This window comes from Gallus gallus, chromosome 12 (genome assembly GCF_016699485.2).
Source record: "Gallus gallus isolate bGalGal1 chromosome 12, bGalGal1.mat.broiler.GRCg7b, whole genome shotgun sequence".
Taxonomy (NCBI): Eukaryota; Metazoa; Chordata; class Aves; order Galliformes; family Phasianidae; genus Gallus; species Gallus gallus.
Window position 1 is genome coordinate 17,519,803 of NC_052543.1, and position 19,224 is coordinate 17,539,026.

The 19,224-nt window shown below is 40.9% G+C and overlaps 2 long non-coding RNA genes across 9 annotated transcripts in view; one reads left to right on the plus strand and one right to left on the minus strand.

Annotated features, from left to right (window-relative positions):
• The first annotated feature begins 1,105 nt into the window (after nucleotides 1-1,105).
• LOC107054412 lies at nucleotides 1,106-18,085 on the plus strand. Its single transcript, XR_001468631.3, has 5 exons — nucleotides 1,106-1,430; nucleotides 2,142-10,072; nucleotides 10,912-11,033; nucleotides 15,871-16,012; nucleotides 17,649-18,085. It is a non-coding gene; the product is annotated as an uncharacterized LOC107054412 (long non-coding RNA).
• LOC107054409 overlaps nucleotides 7,714-19,224 on the minus strand; it is a 176,912-nt gene continuing 165,401 nt past the window's right edge. For all 8 annotated transcript variants that reach the window (XR_005839173.2, XR_005839170.2, XR_006931294.1 and 5 more), the window contains one exon: nucleotides 7,714-10,074. This is a non-coding gene — a long non-coding RNA (uncharacterized LOC107054409). The remainder of the gene's footprint in view (nucleotides 10,075-19,224) is intronic.

The window sequence follows — 19,224 nt, forward strand, 5'->3', positions numbered from 1 at the left end:
AAATGTGTAACGTTACCTGTGATCCAAAAAGCTGTGCTTTTCAGGTGTGGACGGGAGGGACAGCGAGACCAAGTGAGCATTGTTTGCAGTACCCTTCTTCTGCATGTTCATAATATCTGAAAGGAAACCTAAGACAGAAGATAGAATAAAATAGGACCATTACACTAATGACACTGAGCTAGGAAAACAGGGAGCAGTTGTTCAAAGAAGAGGTCTTTGCTCTGAAACTAGACTGCCATGAGTTCCAGGGCAGCAATATGGGATCTATCATTTCCACCGACAGGTGCAGAAAACACACCAACATCTTCATCCTTATATCCTTGAGAAATAAAAGTTAGCTTTCCTTGCAAGCCTGGCTTCCATATCGCAGAAGCCAAACATAACGCTAGGAATAATTGCTTTAGCCTTTAGTTTTGAGTGGAGTTTCTTCTTTTTTTTCTGTCAGGCAAATAGAAACAGCACTTGTAGTAGTTTAATGTGCACTACTATCGAAGAAGAAAAATTCAAGAGAGGTGAAGATAACTTTACTCCTGTCAGCAAAGAAAAATATATTTTTGATATAATCTATGCTAAACTTTTCTTTGCAGTTGTTGAGAAACACAAAAAATCCATGCATCACACTCTTGGCTGGTAGTTGATGGCATTAGCCTTCAGTTTTTCCTTATGATGTCTTACTAACAGCAGCAAAAAATGGACAAGGTAAGCTGTTGTATCTGTAAAGGTAGAGCAGCAGAGTTCCCATGCACCTCATTTTACAATCTGCTTTGACATGAAGCAAGAAATGACTGAGCACAACCTTTACTGCAATAATTGGATTTTTGCCATCAGGAAAAGCCTGTTACAATTGTTTCCTCTGAGAAATAATGCACTTTTAGGTTTAGTTTTATAGAAACTACTCTCTGTAACCTCAGAGGGCTCAAACTGCAACAAGAGAGATGTGAGGTGCATGGGCTGGATCCTTACGCATCAAGTCAATACCTGTCAATAGCACTGGTTGGTTTACACCAGCTTCATCTGAAAATCATTTTGTGAGACACATCCTAAAAGCACAGACTAACTTTAGAGCAGTCTACTTAGTCTTCCTCTTTTTGTTTTCATTTTTGTTGATGTTTCTTCAGCTCATGCTGTTTTGCTGGTGAATTTGCTGCCATTGTGGAACTTCTTCACAAAGCCATTTCAGCCTGAAGGCAGTGAAGGAGAATCAGCAGAGAGAACTGCAGAGCAGCCCTTTCTCAAAGGAGAGCAGCCCCAGCAAGTCCTGCTGGATGCCAAAGGCTGGGATACCACCAGCCACGTGCACCATCAGGGACAGAGCTGCTGCTGGAAAGCAGTGCGTTCAACACTGGCATTAGTGCCAGAGGAAGAGACCTGAGATGGATCCCAAACACCAACAGGAACTTTGCATCTGAGCATCACTGCTGACAAACTTGGTGAGGCCAACCATTCATCTCTCAGTGTGTGCAACACATTGTCTCTTTAGCATCACCGGGACTAAATGGTGCATGGGGAATAATTGTTTGAGAAAACTAGAACCATAACATTATATCTTAAAAAGTACACTCACTGTGTTTCCCTGAAGTAAGGTTTCTGCAGGCTATCAGCTCTCTCAGCTATCTATTGGTGTATATCTGATGATACATGTATCACAGTCACACCTCTTCCCTTTGGAGTTCCCATTGGTATTAATGGCAACAGGATCAGACCTTGAATTATTAACAGCACAAGATAATAGGAACTTGTTTTATTTAAATACAACCACGGTGAGTTTGGAAGAGTGAAATGGTAGTAACGGGCCATTTTGAGTAGAGGAAGATGCATATTAAGTCAAATTGCCTTGTACTCAAAACCAATTTGGATTTCCTTCAGACTTTGCATAACCTTCTTCTCAGCACTATACAAATGTCTTGATAGACTCATTAAAATCTGGAAAATGGGAAAGAGAATTGTAAGCTCAGAGACTCATGAAAGAGCTGAAATAAAAGCCCATAACTGAAGTGTGAAGTTACAGAGCAGATCACTGAGAGTTTTAAGTTTCAATTTCTTTCACTTTGTGGGCTTAACACATACTAACTGTTACTGTACCAGTTTTATGTAGTGAAACATACACGTTACAGCCCATTTCTTCACCATTCTTTTTGCAGGGTGCTCTACTTGCATGGCTGATGGTGAAGACCCTCACAATGCCATTGATAGAACGGAAGACCAAATACCAGTAAATCTCTGGTGAAGTATTGATCCTTGCACACTCCTCTCAATTTGTTACCTTAAAGACCCAATGTGGGGGAGCCCTTTATGAGGTGAAAACCCACCTCCTCCCTCTAGAAATAACCTGCAAATGTGATTTGCCTCACCAAGGGATGTGTGCTAGTCTGTTCTTCAGAGAGCTCCTCTGACCTGATGCTAAGCACCATGTCACATGAGTGCAGGCATCACCACCTGTCCTGCACTGCCCATGGGCAGTACCAATGGCAGCACTTCACTGACTGCTGCATGACCAAACCCAAATTGTTTTCCCACATCTGCTATACCACTGAGGTTAAAATTGGGCTCCGATCATTAAGGATACCTTGAAATGTGCCTTGTATTCCAATGAAAGATTTTCAGCTGAAACTCCTTTTTACACCCCAATTTGATAGGAAAAAAATGAGGCTTTCCTTATCACGATTGTACAGTATGAAACAAATTGCTTCACATTATGATTCCCTCCACTTTAAATTGTCCCATTGTTTAGACTGGAGATGGCTGACAGTTTCTTCATTTATCTTTCGTAGTCTAACACTGCAGTGGAAATATTCAAGGCATTAGGCTGGTGCTGATTTGTCAGCCTTGACCTTCTGCCACATTAGCTCATTGCAAACCTGACACTCTTCATTTCGCAGCTGTAGATTCTTTTCTGAGCTCTCTGAGTCAAGATTAGCCACCACTGTTTATGTGAACGATATATGGGCATGTATCAAAAGCTGACATACAATGTTCTTTTTCACACCGGAACCTTTATTCACCAACTTGTGTTCTACAACAGAAATACATCTTATTGTTCCCAGCTCATAACTAAATTTAATTGCTATTTGTTTAATCTCTGATATATGTTACAGACTTTGCCTGCCTTAATAAGAGCTGTTACACAACAGACCAGCCTATACTTGAAAGGAGCAGTGAGTTCATACTATCCAGTGATCAGAATTAGCCTGTGTGGGGTATGATGGTGGTTTCCTCTAAAAAATGAGGTTGGTCAGCTTTAGATTCAGACATGGTTTTAGGAGAGATTTGCAATTGTTGGAGCTGAGGTCTTATTAATCAGGCTTGCAAATCTGAAGCTAACACTAGGGTGTAAGCACTTCTGTGAGTGCTGGAAATTTATCTGATATTCAATTTAAATTCAGTAAATCTAAGTGCTTGTGCTAGAAAAGAAAGTTTTAGGTGGTTTGTGCAAAACCAAAGTGTTTTGGAATCAGCTGAGGACTAGACTTCTGTAGGCAAAGGTCATGAGCTGAACTAGAACTTTCCCACAGAGTTTTTCCCCTTGTTTTTGAATGTCTTTTCCAATCTAGATGATGTTATGATTCTATGATTTCAGCAGCATTACCTAATACTCAAGTTAAAGTTGTTGGTTTTACTTTCATTGAGTGACAGTGACAATATTATTTGATTCATATTGTATGGAGCAGAAGTAAAAATATACGATCATTTAGTAAAAGTTACTTTTGGAATTAGTGTGTATAATTGATTGTGAGCCAGGAATAACTTTTAGAGTGGAGCCAGGATCTCCTGCTTGACAGCTGGGCTGAGTGATGAGTATAAAGGGTTACAGCCTTTTCTAATTGAGGCTCCTGCATACAAACAGGGAGTGAACATGTTTGGTCTGTTCATGCTATTCTTAGGCACTGCTGGTTGCCATCTAGAGACCCACCAGCATTGTGATATCTTGTTTAGATAACATCTTTTGTGGAAAATTAAAAAAAAAAAGAAGGTTACTAGGATGATCAGGAAAGATTTGGGTGAGTTGGGAAATGATTGCAGTCTACAGAAGCCTAAAATCCTATTGACTTTCAGATGCCAGAAAGGCCTGCTCATGTCTGCAAGATGAGTTTCTCATGGCTCTGTGATGATAATGTGTTGATCCTTATCCAGCATGAGCTATCTACATCATCTTCCTTGACTGCTAAGCTCTCAGAGCAAACACTGCTGCTGAGGAACAAAAGTAAGGTTTTCAGACTCGTTTTGGGAAGAATCTTTCTCATCCACCACTGCAAGCTGTAGAGGAAATCGAGTTCACCAACAAGTGTCTTCATCCTGCTCTGGAGCAGAAGAAAACCGTGATTACCTGGCAGCCATTAGTTTACCTGTAGTGGGAGGTAAGGATGGTAATTCCCCGCAAGAATGTTTCACATCTTTTCTCTAACTCAAAATAATATATTAATCTCTATTACCATTTTAATCCATGCAAAACAGAGATGAGGGGATGCAACATTTTACTCATTTCCCATTTTCCAGTAACTGTAATTTACATTGAGCAGTAAATTGCCAGACAATTGAAAATAGCACAAAGTAAATGCTTCCTAAAATGCTTTAATATGAGAGCTAGTAGCTGTAATGTAAGTTTCCTGTTAACTCGGTTCACTCTAAAGTGATAGTTAATTGGATAAGGAAGGTATGTATTCAAATATGCCTAAACTTAATAAACCTGTCTGGAGAGGACGGTATTAGTGGAAAGCCACAGACCTTTTAGCTTGTTTGTGCATAAGCACCTTTGCTAACCATAGAACTTGTATGATTTAGGTGCCATTATTCTTTTTGTCAACATGCAGACAAATTCTAGTAGTAGTGGAAAACCTAAAAATATTAAGTTTACTTAATAAAACCTATTAAAATGGGTGGCATGGAACTGAATTATTTCAGCTGGAATATATACACCGGGGAAAAGCAAGATCTTGAATATTCACATTACAGCTCATTGAAAAGGCAATGGGCTATGCAACAAGATTGACAACAAAGGGAAAAATGATGAGGAAAATTGCCTTACTTATCTGCTAGAGTGCTCTTGACTGCCAACTGTAATTTTATGGTTCATTATATAAAAAAATACCATTAATGTTAGTACTTGTGTATCATAATCATACAAAGAAGGGAAAAAGTTCATTGAAATGTGCTCCATTTTTAATCAAGACACTATAATTGTGTGTTTTTCAGGCACCATCAATTTCCATCAATTTTACTGCTGCAAAAATAATGTGCTGCTGTAGTTCTTCCAAAGGTCAATTTCTGCATGAGGTATATCGACTGCAGGGATGTAAACTGTAAATAAACAGCTGCATAATTTATCTTCTTTGATATTACTTGATTCATCATGAGCTTTAAGTTGATCAGCAAAGAAAATGGAATCACTGCCTTGAAATTTCATGGTGCATCAGATAACTTAGAAATGATAGGGACTTTGGTTATATAAATGTTGCTATATAGAATGTCAGGCAACAGCCAATATTAGCATTGCAGAGCCAATATTACACAGCAAATGTATCTGTCAACCTCTCTGTGTGCTTTTACTAGTTTTGAAAATCCCAGAATGGATCGAGTTGTCTGAAGCACTGGCAGGTTCTCATTGCAATGTGTGCCGTGCAGTGAGGGATATCTGGTATTACCCCAAAACTGTGACCATCTGAAACTTTAGTTCCTTGCACCTATGGGGGAACAATGGGGCTATTATGACTTGTCCTTTGTTGTTTTTTGTTTTATTTGGTTGGTTGGTTGGTTTTTAAAGGGGACAGTGCATGATACAGGGAAATTTGGAGCATGCAGATAGTTTCGTGCAGAACAAGTTTTCAGAATTAGTAATGCTTGTGTTATTTCAGTACAGTGTCAAGGACCAAGCGTAGTCAGAGGAGATTCTGTGCCCCAAGGACTTTCTTCTCAAGAACACGGAGATGATTCCCAGATGATAATTTTCCCAGCTAGGGGCTGTTCAGGCTGTCTTTATTCCATAGCTCTGTGATAGATAGGCCTTGAGAAATTGCTGCACTTTTCTCTTGGGAGCACACTCTTGAGTTTTCAAGCCTGGGTGTGGCAATTTCTGTTTAGACTTCACAATTGGCCACTGGAGAACATAGAGTCCATGGCAGATATCTCAGTGCAGACTCTTAAGTCTGTCTTTTGTCTACTGGGACAGAATTCTGAAGAGTGGTCTGTCCCCTTGGTTAAAGCAAGAAAGGCAGCGTTAAGTTTCTTAACTTCATAACACTCCCTCTCAGACTACTTCAGTCACAGCTTATTTGCATCACCTGGAAGAGGCAGTGGTACACACTACAGCCACAAAGAAAATAATTTTCTCCCTATTATCTGTCTTTAACAAAGCAGGAAAATCCCAATATGCTGGAAAAGGCATCTGCTGGGTAACTTATGTTAGTGCAAAGGGGTCATCGAGCCAGCATTGCTGGGTCAGTACATTTGTGTAACATGTCATCTGTACTGGTGTAAGACACTATTAGAATTGTGTTGCTTTGATGACATATTACTTGATGAAATAAGATCAGCTGTCAAAAACCCATTCCAGTGTCTGAGGCACTCAATGTTTTGTTGGGGGAAAAGGTTTGTTTCATTCCTGAAAAAAATGCATTATTCAGTATGGAGAACTGAAGGGCAGTCAGGCTGAAGCTGAGAGGCTTCATGAAGGCAGACAAGTCCCCTTGAAATCCCACTGCTTAGCCAGGGTGGTAGGGCCTAGGGCATGGGGAGCAGTCTCTGTCCCTGGAGGTGCTCCAGTACTGATGTGGCACTGAGGGACATGGTCAGTGGGCATGGTGGGGATGGGTTGGGGTTAGACTTGAGGATCTCAATGGTCTTTGCCAACCTTAACGATTCCATGATTCTGTGATCTCCTGCAGCTCATCAATAGACCTGAAATAGCTGAAATAATGCACACATTTATGCCTATTTGGGGATAAATGTCACCACAGACCTAACACCTTCACAGCGTCCCATCCAGCAGCAGATGCTGAGCAGCATAATGCAGAACAGAATCTCCCTTTTCCTGCCCCACCAGAAGGGAATGTCTGGGATAATGCCTTGCAAATCTCGCCATGAAAACATGCCATTATTCCCCGTGTATGATTAGTCTTTCATGCTTCCCTTGTTACAAATACGTAACACATGCTACGGCACAGAATGTGATAATGTATTCTAATGCGATCTTTAATGCTGATATTTAAAAACCTGTTCCTGAGTAGCACAATTTGAGTTTCACACGAATGTACCGCTACCATTTTTTCCTGTTTTAAAGCACAAAGTCTTTCCGGCAAAAGGTAGGCATTATGTCAATCCGCTTTTGCTCCTTTCTTCCTTCAGTTATGTGCAGTTAAATGTTTTCTTCATCTTCTAGGGGGAAAATGAATGAATTATTCTAGAACAATGCACACCGCAGTGTGTGTTTGTGTGTATTGGTGAGTCAAAACGCAAACATTGAGAGAAGACATTCTCATTTGTTTCCATCCCAGTTTTAAGTGATATTTTAGGAAGCAATCATAATAAAGAGAGCTGAAGGAGCTGAAGGAATTATTTCTCAGTTAGACAGCAGCCTGCTGTTATCTCTAATCTAAGAGGCACTGGATAGAGGTCATCGTTTGATCAATGAGGTGAATTTCATTTTATGGTGCTGAAAACAGACAGAGAATGGTACAATCGAGTGCTTTCAAAAAGAAAACAGAAGCAGTAAGAGAGTGATGGAAGAACCGTAACAAAAATAAACAGGTTTATTGCTATATTAAGCCTGTTTTACAAGGACTCCATAGTGCAGAAAGAGGATGTCACCCAACTGTAGCCCCCCATATAGACAGGATTTATAGACACGTTGACTGTCTTGTGGACAAATGGGGTTAATGCGGTACACTGCTACATTCAAAGATTATCTCCCATAAAGGATAAGCAATTGAGTTTCCACACTGAAGCAGTAATGCAGTGTGACTTTCAGGAGTCCCCACGCAGAGGTGCTGGCAGCATTGACACTTCCTTGCTGTCCGAAGTGCAGTGTGTTCCTCCGCAGTGGGTTATCTCCACGGTGCTTTTTGCCATCTCCAGCTTTTGCAGGTGCTCAGGGTGCAATGCAGACTGGCCAGGTTTTACTTGCAGCACTGTCTGAAATGGATTGAGAAGCCTGAGTTAATCGTTTCCTATTGAGGTTTTATAGCTCATTCGGAGTATTGAGCACAGGCATGTTGTCATGGTAATTGAGCAATTATTTCATGTATAAATCTAGACCATATCATAGATGAACCTTAAACCAGCATCTGCTCTTCCATTCAAGAGCAGTAAAAGGGGCAGTGCATTCCTCGTGCTTTTGATGTCCTGCTTACGAGTGGCTGTCTGGGAAGAAGTTAAAAATACTTCCTCACAAAATACTGAATTTCACAATAAAAACAATTGATTACATCCATTGGAATGATCCATCGTGGAGCATCATGGAGAAAGATAACTTTTGGCAGAGGAAGCGAGGCAACCAATATTGATAAAAGCAAGTAGATGAGCAGGAGGAAAAGATTGCTCATATATAGAGAAGGATAAATGGATTTGATAAACGTATGTACCAGAAAAATGGACAACCATGTATCTGTCACGGTATCAGGAAATGCTATGATTCTGAGTGCCTGACTACTACTGGTGTCTCGGTTGTAAAAGGAAGTCAGACTGGAGGAGTTCCTTGGTTAAGGTGGTAAGAGGGAGATTTTTTTTCCAGAGGAAAACCTTACATTGTATCTGAGCAATCAATGGGAAGCTAAAGAGCACATGCTGTCAGCACAGATTAATCTGGAATTCCTTCACCTCTTCAGATCCTTGTGCATCAAACATTAGTTTGCATCAAAAGTTGGAACAGTGACTCAAAGATCTCAGGAGTTCACAAAACTACAAGAGCAAATCAAGGAAAATGCCTCCCATTTCTATGGCCTGCAGACTTCAAAACCTGTAATTGTGCTGGAAGTCTTTGATCTCACCATTACTCCTCTGTCGACTTTGAAGTCAAAAGGATAGGGTTATTGCAGTGGGATCCTGATGTGTCAAGTGTTAATTCCCCGCAGCCACATTCAAGGCACACCGTATTAGCTACTGACCACTAAGTGCTAAAGGGTGTAACCACATGTAGAGTTTTCCTCCTGCTCAGGGTTTCACACATCAGTAGTTTCAGTGCACAGTTTGTTACTAACAGAGAGGTCACTGCAGACCACTGATGCATAGGACCTCAGGAATGTGTTTTCTGGGACAAACGGGCAATTATGTATTTTTAATAATCAATTCTTACAGCTGAGCAAGAGTTAAAACGATGTCAAAAACTAACCTGAATAGTAGCAAATGTTATTTTTGGAACCTAGGAGGGAGCCCAGGGAAGAGGAGGGATGAGCAGAGGCTGGCACATGGGGAGCTGTGCCTGCTGACCCCTGGCACGGGACCTAACTGCTGCAGGTTGGTACCAGCATCTCCTTCATGCAGCAGATGAGAAAGAGAAAAATGGAAAGTGATTCATTTATATGGCTTGTAAAATATTTATTTGTGTGCTGTGTTTGAGGAGAATCGATCTCTGGAGAGTGTGAGGTTTCTCCACCTCAGACAAATTAGGTTGGAAGTAAGAGGTGAGTGGAGTGAAATGGCACTGAGCTCTGATCACCGGAGGGGTGAGACCACAGTAGGACTGAGCCACGAGGTCCTGAGCCAGCACCTGTAGCTTTTGACTTCACTGGATGTAAACTTTAGATCTTTCAGTAGACTTGGTCTTCAGTGACTTGCCTTAAGTGTTATGTTAAAGCGAGGTAAATAATGTCAGCGGCAAAATGGTTTATTCTTTTTATTTCCACCATTATTTTTCAGTGTGTGTTGAAGGAGAATACAGCAGTGAGCACAAGAATTCTTGCTTTGTTCCTCCACAGAGCCCCATCGCTCCACAGCATCGCTCCTAACTTTTGTCATGCTGCAATGAAGCATCCCTGGAGTTCTGCAATGGTTCCTATGTGGCTGGAGTGGCTTTCTTATTTCAACCTCTTGAGCATCGATTGTTGAGTCGCTTCCTCATCATTAAAAGCTCGTCAGGGACAAGGTCTGAAAATACAAATACATAATGATAAAGCAGAATCAGCACATGCTGTGGGACTAAGCGACTAAGCAGTATCTACCCGGTCATCATTAATCTTTCATGGTGTAGCAGGGGTGGTACGTAGGGAACAGGACTCCTCTGGGCTGGTATAACCCCTCACCAGGTCAGTACAAAGGACATCAGCTCCTTGCCCATGGCTGTAGTGACACAGACCTGGTTTTAGTTTCAAGTGAAAATGCTCTTGGAAGACTCTAAGTGAGCCTTTAGGTAAATTCACAAATGGATGTTGTGAAGAGGGTCTCTAAAAATGGACTTTTAACATAGTTAAACTGAGAAATGTCTTATGGAATGTTGTCAGCTGTTTCTGACAATAACATCTTTAGCTAGGGAGCAAAGTATTCATGACAATGTCAATAAGGAACAGCTCTGACAGCAGCTTTGAGTATCAGCATAGATGCAGAATGCTGACTATTACTTGTGTTATCAGTTGGTAACACCTTCCACGAGCAAGATGTCTCTGTAGAAAGCTGAGGCTTTTATGAGCATCGTCATTTCCTGTCAGGTTTGACATGGTTGGGTTTGAATGGGTCTGAGGTTTTTGCTGTTGTTTAAATTTGTGATAACAGAAGCGAGCATCTTCTGGGGGATTGGTGCTGAAAAATGTGCTCTGTTCAAATAGAAATGTTTTCATTCTGCTGCTTTTTCTGAGTTCTGAGATCTGTAGAAGACAAACCTTAAGTAATGGAGGGATTCGGCAAATTTTTTGGTACTAAAACAGTGCACGTTCAGCTCATACAGAGACAGAGACTTATTACAACGCTAAATATCCTTCTCTTTTAAAGCTCTGGAGTTCAGAAGCTCTGTGCAGTCACCACGGCCTTCGGATGCCCCAAGGGCACCAGCAGAGAGGAACGAGTGTGGCGAGAGCGCAGGCAGCTGTGAGCACACTGCAATGTCATTGCTGGTAGGAAACAATATTTAATTTTCCACACCATGAACAAAAATTCTCTGTATTCTGAACTTAATGTACATCAGTATATATTTCTACTTTATTATTTCAGATACACGGTCTGTTGATGCATGCACAAAGTGGCTTAAAGAAAAAATTTTTTACCATTTCAGTTTTCTCAGTGTTTGATGATGAGCAAAATGTTGTAGGAGGACATATCATAGATTGTATGTCACAGCTCACCACTGGCTTATGTATGCCTCTGGTGGCAGAGGGCAACAGTCTTGAGCTGTAGGAAATCCTTATGACCTAATAATGGTTACTGTTTCCCTAATCAAATGCTTGCTGGAGCAAGGAGCTGGTCCCCACGTATATCTAACAAAAACAGAAGTCTGGCCAGAGTATTCAATAGGGCCTTTGAGCCTATGGGCTTTCTTCAGGCCTCATCCTGCCAGCTCTGTCCTTTCCCACCTCAGGTCTTCTGTGCCAATGCATCATCCAACAGCTGGCACTGAGTGTTTCCAGAATGATCAGCACCTGGAGTGGTGGTTTCTCCCACTTGCCATGCAGGGCTGATCACAACAGGTGGGCTGTAGGCTGCAGTCCTTGAGCCATCTCCTATGGGCACATTAACCACCCAGTGTGACCCACTGCTATGTCTCCCTGTATCAGCACCCCAAGCAAAACACAGAGAGGAGCCAGGAGCTCCTTTCATCATGGGTCTCTCTGAATATTTACGTCTGAGATATAAATCACGCTAAACACATCACTCAATGTAATAGGTTCCTGTAATTAAACGGGAGCTTTATTGAATAAATTACCATGGTGGTAATTATGTGTGTAATACACTTGCTATATCTCCAGCAATTCCATTGACTTTATTGCAGATAAAGCAATGGCTTTGTCTATTTTCATAATGCTTGAAATGCTAATAGTGAGTTGTCCAAGAGTCCTTAAAAATGTTGCTGCTATTAGTGTTAGTGCAATATTGACACAACATTATTCTTAATGCTTTCTGCAATAAGCACAGTACAGTGACACCCTCTGTTAGCTCTGGAAACACAAATTTGCCTATACAAGGAATGGGGCTTGGTATATGCCAGAAACACAGGTAATGTAGTAGGAAAACATTGATTTACCCTCTGATGTTCCCATATTGATTTTTCTTGATAGAATGGAGAAACAGACATTATCTGCTTCCAATCAGAAAGAACCTTTATGGAAATGGTTGCATAATTAGCATATAGCTGAGGATAACTTTATAGTGTTGGCCTTACATTTTATACATTAATCAATACTTCATAAGTTCACAATTTTTCCTTTCCTTTAGCTGAGTTATTTATATAAGCACACAGGTACAAGTACTCACTTGTCGGATGGTTACATCAAATTCCAATAAAGCTGTATTTTTATTTACTGCTTTGTCCAACATAGTCACACCTTCCCAATCTTTACAGAGCTACATTGATTCCTGCAGTATCATCTCCTAGTTTGTTGAGTCTGCATGGTGACTGATTGTCCCTCGATACCTCAGGAAACCCTAAAAGATACAAGAATGTAGTCTGAAGTTGGCTATGACTTCATTAAGCTACCACCACATCTGGGAAATAATACAAGATGGTTGGGAAGGTCTTGACAATTTTTTACCACTGGAAAAAAAAAGAAAAAAAGAAAAAGCTGATTTGCCAAAATAAAAACTGTTTGCTAAGCAGAATTTGATTCGACCTATCCCATAAATACGAAAAAGAAGCCAGTGCAACAAGCAGCAGGTTGACACTGTTCATTGAAGACTGGGTTTTTTCTTGTGATGGCAATTTTTCAAAATTTTAATGAATTTATAGTTTAAAAAAAAAAAAAAAAAAAAGGTTGAAACCAATTAATTTGACTGAGCTGACAAAAGTTGTTGGTGGGCAGGAAATGATTGGAAATGTGAGTTTTCCAGCCTTGCATCCTGAATGCCATTCTCTTGCTATGCTGGGAACTTTCCCACTGTGCTCCAGGCTCCAGAGAGCCCTCAACCTCTGCTCAGTTGAGAAACTGGGGAAAAAATCTGTACTTCCATCTAGGAGCCATTCACAGTCACTTTTTCTCCTCCTTCTTCAACATTTCGGTTGATGTTCAGTTGAGCTCCCAGGGCATGAGCAAGCCCAAGTAACCCAAAAGACTCATTCCTCCATTCTTCGCTTCTGGCTGGCATCTTGTGTGATTCCAGTCACACATCTGGATGCCATGATGTCATTTAGGAATTCAATTAACTCTGTAATGTAATAATGAGTAAGTCTGCTCAGTCTCATTTAATTATCAAACTTACAGCTTTCTTGACCTATCAGCCCCCTTCCCAGAGGCCAGGGGCTCTCTGGACCCAGGCACAGCTCACGCCAGCCCTTCTGTGGACCTGCTTTGCTCTGCAGAGCATCTTCTCTTTGTCACAGTCCTCAGAACTGCACATTTTCGCAATGAACTGGTATCAATGCATGTCTAACGATGGCTTTCCTTGAGATTGACATTACAGTAATATCAGGTTCCTGTCACGTTAGTTTGAAAAACACAGAGAAAACACTTGAATTACTTTAAGTAAAAATCTGAAACTATCCAATTAATAACATTAAAAAAAAATTATTTGCACTTACACTCAGTAGGGTGCAGGAAGGATAGCAGAGTGTTTTACTGTGCTTTGAAAAGCCTGGCAAATGACTTCTCCAAGTAAAAGATAGCAGCTTTCTACAGAAATTCACAGTATTTCTCTGTTCAACGGTGCATGAAAATACATGTGCTTTGTTTGAATGTAGAAATGAAGAAATAATTTATCAGGCAAACTTCAAGAATTTCCATTGCTTTGGGAATGTTCTTTTTTGACACAGCTTTACAGATCTGCTGTCTGATAGGGAGATCTAAGATGGGCGAGGAAATATTTTCCTTCATTTTATGATAAAGGGAAGAAAGGAAATCTAAGCATTAAGATGCCAACGTGTGTTTTATCTACTTCAGTTCTGCCTGAGAGAACCAGATTCAAGAGAACAGCTTCACCTTTGCTGAAGTTATTGCCTCACCTCCTCCACCCCTTCTCACAAGTTTTCCTCTGTTTTTCCTTCGCTCCTTTGTAATTTACCTTTCAGAGGAGAGTGAAGCATCTGCTCTCTGAGGTGACAACGCATTACACAGAAATCAATGCCATCAAGCACCAGAGAGCCCTGGGTCTGACGGACCAAGGGGAATAGTTTTCAGGGTGATGTTCTGTAAGTGCAGCGAGATATTTATGTGCCTTTATAACTTACACAGTGCCTTGTGGTATCTATACACATCTTAAAGATCTGCAGCTAGATGGCTATCAATAGAGAATACCAACAGATCTTGGCATAGGAGGCATCGACAGACAGAGGGGGTTCAGAAGCAGAAGCCACTTCTCCAAACTTGCCTCTTCTCCTTCATCCTGGATCTGTACATCCGAATTAGACACACTTAGCTAATGGCAGAGGTGCTCCAACAGGAGTACCCTCACTTTGTGTAGCAGAGATTGCTCAGAAGTTATATTTGGTACACGCACCAGCTATGATAATTTTATTGTGACATGTATGTCAGCATCTCATTGTCATTAAATTCTCAGTAGATCCTGCCATTAAATTTCTCAGTAGAGTCACAATGTTAATAATAGATGAAGTAATTGAGCTATTGTTTTTCCTCGACTGTACTTTCCTATACAGATTGCTGCTGTACTTTGCAGGAAAACTGCCTGAGATTTTTGTGACTATAATTGTTCTAAAGATTATGTTTTTAGCAGGGTGATTGCATTTAGGTTAGGCTGAGCAGCGCACTGTATTTGTTGTAGGAACAAATGGATGGGTAGAAAGAGACATATATATATATATATATATATATATATCTCCTTGCAGTTTGAGGAGAAGACGTGATTATGTGTTTTCTTTAGCAAAATACAAGAATCAATAATTCTTCAAGGTATGGATTAGCAGCCGAGGGCTAGAGCTGTCACCTAGAAGAAATAAAATGTAAAGTGTCAGGAATTATTTCACTTCCAACACCATGGTCAGATGATATCCTTGACCCAATAAATGGAAAGGTCATAGTTAAAAAACAAACAATCAAAGTAGCTACTGCTTTAAACAGCAAATATAAAGGGTATTTAGCTCAGCAAAATTTTCCAAAAATGAAAGTAATCAGTCAGTAGGCATTTGGCATCACTGCCTCCTGGCTTTCTGAGCCTGGACACAGGCACTTCAGGGAAGTGCAGTTGGATCTGCAGCCTGCAGGGCATCTCTTCATCTCTCTTTCTGTTCCTGTTTTTAATCAGAGATTGAATGTAGTGAGCCCAGGAGGCACTCTCCTGCTCTACATTAATGCAGCAGGACTGCACCAGGAGTCCCAGGGAGTCACTGCAAAGGTCCTATCCCTGAATTAGTCCAGATATCAGTACAAACACAGAATCATTTTCCATTTTAAATAGTTAAGCAATTTGATAGCACGGGCAACAAGGACTGGTAAGTAAGTCTCATCCACTGCCGTGAACAGGAGAGTGACAAACAGTGGTAATATCTCAAAGGAAGGTCAGAACTCCAAACAAATTACTTTGGAGCCTTCAGCTCAGGCCTTCGCTCTCCAAAGCAGGAATATATGGTGGGGGCAGAATTTAAGGATATGAAGTCATTTAGCCTCGGAGTCTGACTTCATGATAGAGAGGGGCACTGAATTCCACGGCTTGATTGCAAACCATAAATAGAGCAAGTGTGCTGCATTGAATACATGGCCTAATTTCATTTATATCGAGAACGCATCTGGAATAGGAAATATGACAGCAATAGCTATGTAACACATTTCTAAGTTTTTAATATCCCCACAGATATCTTCTCTGTGTTTTTAAATACCAGTACAACAAATGCCAGCACTGAACCAGAGGGAAAACTGATGGCATTCGGGGATCACTGAATGGAGGACTGGGCATTCAGAGCTTCATACTGCCCAGCAGTGAGAAGCAGACATACGTAAGTGATGAAAATAAAAGCACTAACCACATCAATCGTCCAACAGAGAGGACATGGTGTGTTCCATTGGGTATTACAGGAATAAGGGCTGGGAGACAGAGCAGCGCCCTCACCCTAACTCGGTGTCTGCCAATCCACATACGGCAATGCAGCACATGGTCTGTGCCCCAGAAAATTCAATATATGAACCCATGGAAAAGCCTGGTATTTAACTTTCATTTTTCATGGGGGGAAGACACGGATTAGGACCAAAGTTTAATTAACTCCAGGTTTGGCTGCTTGAGCGTAGCTGCAGGGACGTGAGCACTGGTGCCAATTGAAGGGCTGTGGTTTTCTGTTCTTTGTTCATGTCTTTGTCTCCTTGATTGAACTTTACATCCCAACTGTGTCCCTGAGGACACTTGAGGGCAGTGGATTTTCTGTTCCAGAATGAAGACTGCTTCTTTTGGGAAAGAGGAAATAACATGATGTGTTCATCATGGCACAGCTAATGCAGCATGTGGTGAAGTTGGTATTTGTGCAAGCATACAAAGATATACACCCGAACTATTTTTCCAACAACATTGCTTTTAGCATTTGCCTATTGCTAAACCTAATACACAGGCAAGAACTGCTATTTTTAGGGCATATTTTGCCATGCAGTCTGGACACACTGGGAACAGCATCTTTTTATCGTGTTTTAAATATCTACAAATATTAGAAGAAATAGGCAACTAAGAGCCTGCACTCAGCAACAGCCACAATCTGGCTTTACTTTTGGTATTGCTTTGTTATTATCTTAATGATACAGTTTCTGTGCAGACAAAAGAGAATGACTTTGTGCACTGTACATATGAATATTATTGGCAGAGCTATTTGTTTCACCTTTAGTAAGAAAGGGAGCAAAATATGAAGGAAATATCATGGCATTTATAGGTTAACAGAATTAGGATTTTGCTTTTTAGGTTGCTTTTTTTTTTTTTTTTTTTTTTTTTTTGATTCTTTCTGTTGCTTGAGTCAGTGGCATTTGGGGCTCAACATATGCTGGTTTAGCCTTGCAAGAGGCTATGGAGTACCTGTGTTGATCTTGGGAGGGGTACAGAGAGCTTGGCAGGGTTGCTGCAGTGGGAATTATATCATATTTTGTATTCAGGCAACCTACAGTGGCACTCCCAACATTACTGTTCATAGGCACACGCTCTGCTCTCCTGATGCTCCGAGGGCAACGCAGGGCTGGAGGGGGGCATTTTGCACAACTTCCTTATGCCTTGGAAAAACTCTACAGGAATACCTATATCAGTGAAGCCACAAAAAGGCAAACTGACGCAGTGGGGCTGTAAGTGTGCAGCAGAGGACGACCACAGTTCAAGGAGAGGCTGGGTTCTCAGAGCCATGGTATCTTCAGGTCTAAAGGATCAAGATTGAGCAGGATTTGATGGACTTCAGCCTCTGATGAGGTGCTTATGAGACTACAGAATAGGGCCTAAATTAGTAATCAGGCACAATGAGGAATAAAGTCCTCGGAGAGAGAAGAAGAGGAAATTTAACACTAGAAAAGGATAAAGAACAGAAGAGAAAATGAGAAAAGGTGATGCAATCTAAGATCAAACAAAATCTACGTGTTTCTCTTACTGCTGGTACTTCTCTTATTTCACAGGCTTTGCTGATCTCATGTACTCCTCCACCATAAAAAGCTGCTCGCAGTTACAGTGATGTTTCTAGAAGGTGAGTATATGTATGTCAGGAGAAAAAATAACACTTGCATTGAAGGATGATTTAAGATTATTCTTCCACACTTCTGTATAAGATTGGATCTATTGTAACCTTCCTAAACCTTTGTTACCTTTGTAATTTAAACTGACAGGTTAAATGCTAATGCAATTGATAGGGGTGAACAACTGGTCAAGGAACAACCTGATCTGACTGTATAATGCATCGGAGAATTGCAAAAATATGCAGGTCAGATGTAATTTTGACAGAAAATGGCTCGCTGCAAGGGTTTATGTTTCCCTGGATAGTCTTAAAAAGAGTTGGACTCTAGTAAGTACCACATTGCTTGAAAAAAATACAAAGTTAAACTTAATGGAAAAAATCCAAGTTCTCAATATCCTCAGATTTCATTATCAGTTTTTATTGGAGCCAGGGTAATAAGATTATAGAATTAAAAGAAAAGTTATACCCATTTTCTTCAGCCCAGCACTTCTAATGTGCAAAAAGAAAGCGGCACTCATTTCTCACCATAAATACACACTGAAAACTACCTGTAAAAAGAAGCGGTCTCTGACCGTGTACAGCCTGATTTGGTCCTTATTGAAGCAGAAATTCTGTTACTTCAACAGGCGCTGGGTCACAGCAATTACTGGTAACAGTAGATAAAAAGGCATTGTCTCATGCATTAATCCTGAGTTAACGGTTTTCCACTTGGCACAGCAATAAATGGTTGGTGAGTGAGCCCAGGGTGTGAATCTGGGTGTTCCTATATTAATCGGGTGCCCAGAGCAGCTGCCTGCAGAAGCAGCCTCTCTTTTCAGGTATAACACACATTCAGGTGAAATGGAAACACCTGGGAGGACAGAGGGCAGTTCTGGGAGACCTCCTGACCTGCAGGTTTCTACCACCATGCTGGGGAAGTAGCTGCTCTTCTTGGAAACTTCCCACCAAGAAGAGTGTGGGCAAATTCACAATTTGTCATCGCTGACATTATAGTGATGTATTTTTGGTAGGAGAGTGTTCAAAAGAGCATTCATTTGCTTTGTGTATAAACTCTGAAATGCCAGAAATTGCTCAGCCTGTGCCAGCACCGAGCACTCCCCAGCTGGAAGAGGTGGGAAGGAGCCCCTCTGACAACGGACAGCAAGCAATAAACAGAGCAGCACAAAGAGAGAAAGAATGGACATTTAAGCTCTCCCTCCAAAAAAACCCCACCCTACTGTTTAATATTTTTCTATTATTTTACTATGTTTTCTTTTTTTTCAGAGGAAACTTCAGGGTTGAGTTTCTCCTTTAGACGGTGCAAGTGCTCCCTGTATTCTATTCTTCAACCATACAAATGCTTATAAAATAGAAATGTGAATTGCCTCGGTGCTTTTAAATACCTTAAAAATAATAATTCAGGGACTCCTGTATGAGATGGAGCTGTCCCTCACTGCTTTAACCTGTGGAGTAGGTTAGCATAACATGGAATCAATTATTGTACTAGACATATAAAACTGTCAGGTTTAATACTTAACTGT